A 2,960-nucleotide genomic window follows, 5' to 3' on the forward strand; every position below is an offset into this window, starting at 1 on the left:
TCTCTCTCTCTCTCTCTCTCTCTCTCTCTCTCTCTCTCTCTCTCTCTCTCTCGCATTTCTCAGTGGATCTCTGGTGCCTAAGTCGAAAACTTTATTTTAAAAGCATCCATTTGCTTCAAAATCCTGATGAACAAGTTTAGTTTAAAGCAGCTGAGTTATGGGTGGCATGCTGAAGGCTCAGTTACTGGCCAATCAGCACCCGCTCAGAAAGCTGACTTGAAACAAAAAGGGTAGAAAGACACTTCAAGGAATGTTAGAAGCCAAACTGCTCACCGAGAGGCAACACTAACATCAGAGACACCAAATGATGCACCAACAGCTGGAATTTATAAAGCAGCTGTAAAGCCATAAGGAAATGACAAGCTAAGAGACGGGGAGAGAGTGTGAGCGAGATGAGCTGAGGGCTGCAAGTCGTACGGCTCACTGAGAGTCAAAACATGCAGATAAAAACAGCAAACAGCATTTACTTCATTTCTACCACTGAGGCAAAAATCCTGAAATGACTGGCAGTCGCCAGAGTTTGGGGTGATGTGTGAACACAGGGATGCTCAAGTATCACTGACAGGACGAACACTTTTTGGAGACAAGATTGAACGAAGCAGAAGATAGACAGACTTTTACCAAGTAATTACACTTGTAGGAACCATAGCCCAGTGAAACCCTAACAGAATGGTTCTGTCAGTGAGCTTACAAGGCTGTGTTTATACTAGCAAAAACAGGTCATGGTCAAAATGCCTTGAAGGAGAAAAGAATAAATGTTTGTATAATCCTACAATGGTACTCAAAATAAATCCACTTCTGTTACATGTACTAATGTGAGTCTGTAAACACCTAATATATGTATTTATGGTATTACTTCATTTGCTTAGTATTGGAAAACCTCAACCAAAACCCAGTTATTTATACACATGTAGTTGATGCATGAAGTCATGGATGGAAATGTATAGAGAGCCAGCATATCCCATATTAGAAGAGTGGCAGCCTGAACTTCTGAAGCCTTCCCAGAGCCAGGCCTTCTGGTGCCCACCTAATGCCAGCACTTGGGTGGCTGAGGCAGGAAGATCATGAGTTTGTGGCCTGCTTGGGCTATAAAGGCCCCATCTCAAAAATGTAATCAAATAAATAAGGAGACTTGTTCACCTGATCTGGAGAGTTGGCTCAGTGATTAAGAGTACTTATTGCTCTTGCAGAAGACCTGGGTTCAACCCCCAGCGCCCACATAGGTCTTGGAGCCATCTGAAACTCTAGTCCCAGGGAATCCACAGCCCTTTTCTGATCTTTGAGGGCACTAGGCACAAATGTGGTACACATACATGCATGCAGGCAAAACACTCATATATATAAAATAATAAAATAATTTTTTTTTTTTTTTTAGAAAATACATTTTCAGTGTGTGAAGAGACTTGTCCTGCAGAACCACGGCCACAGGCTCTCCATGACTCGGGGCAACAGCAGGATGTCTGAGAGGAGTTTTGGTGAAGATCCAGAGTTGAGGGTATGCCAGAAGCCAGAGGCCTTGAACCAGACCAACAACTCACTGCAATGAACCTTAGCAAGTAAAGCCGAGTGGACAGAAAGGTAGACTGTGTGACAACCGCAGCTCCCAAGGCCCCTAAGACGAACGAACAGGTGTTGGAGAGGTGGGGAAGATGGAGGTTTGTTCTGTTTTGTTTTGTTTTTAATTAATGTTTTTAAGTTTTCTTTTGGGGGATGTTATAGGGGCAAGGATCAGATATGGAGGGACAGGGAAATGAGTGGGATTAAGGTGCATGACGTGAAATTCTCAAAGAATTAATAAAAAATTATGTTTAGAAAGAGAGACTCATTAACATGGCCCGAGAGAGTTCTGTGCTGCTGTGGTAGATAACTAAAAAGGTTTAGAGATACAGAAGGAACAGTTCAAGACACCCTGGAGCCGACCTCGTAGGAAGGGGTAAAGCATGTTAAAAAATCAACAAACACACGGAATATAGAAGGAACACAGGTGCCACCAAGGGCCACACCTGGGACACCTGAAACAGCAGAATGATGATAGTGAAAGGTTATAGATTATGAAGCAAGTTTCACAGGTCTCTATTGATATAAAGAAATAGGGGCACAATGGAAACAGAAAACCACTCCTTAGAAAACACCAAAGATGTTACTTTGAGGAGACTTTTTTTTTTTTTTGGTTTGGTTTGGTTTTTTTGAGACAGGGTCTCTCAACAAGAGTCCTGGCTCTTTTAGAACTCACTCTCTAGACCAGGCTGGCTTCAAACTCACAGAGCTCTGCCTGCCTCTGCCTCCCAAGTACTGGAATTAAAGTTATGTGCTACCATACCCAGCTAGGAGACTGTCTATAGACAAAAATCTCTTGTATCGCGGGCTGACGTCAAATTCCCTATGCATCCCAGAATGACTTTGGATTTCCAATTGATGGAGCAATTACTACTGTGGTAGGCACAGACCAACAAGGATGCTAATGGTGGAGATGCAGCTATTCAGTTTACCAACAGGATATCTGCATCCTCAAAAGGCTTTCTACATGAGAACTTCTTAACAGTTACTCGTTACAAACAGTAGATTAGTGACTTCCTAGTAGGAAAACCTGCCAACCGCCTCTTTAGCCAAAAATCAGAGTGATCCAGAACGGACCACACTCTGTCCAGTAAAGCTCCAGACCCACACTGAGTACCTCCAGAGATGGTCGCACTGACAGGAGCACAAAGCACTTCTTTGCTATTCCTAAAAATGCAAGACTTGAATTTAAACAAAGAAGAACACCGGCCAGATGCAAACTGAGAGACATTCTGTGAAATTAATGCCCAGTGCTTTTCACACGAATATCCTAGGATGAAAGTCAAGGAAGACGAAGGAACTGTCCCAGAGGCAATGCAGGAAGCTGGACCAGGGGGAGGCAGGGGTCAGAAGACAGCTCGTGGCATCTGCATAAGGCCTGTAGGTTAGTTGAGCATCGCTGG

This window comes from Microtus ochrogaster, chromosome 1, assembly GCF_000317375.1.
Source record: "Microtus ochrogaster isolate Prairie Vole_2 chromosome 1, MicOch1.0, whole genome shotgun sequence".
NCBI classification, from domain to species: Eukaryota; Metazoa; Chordata; class Mammalia; order Rodentia; family Cricetidae; genus Microtus; species Microtus ochrogaster.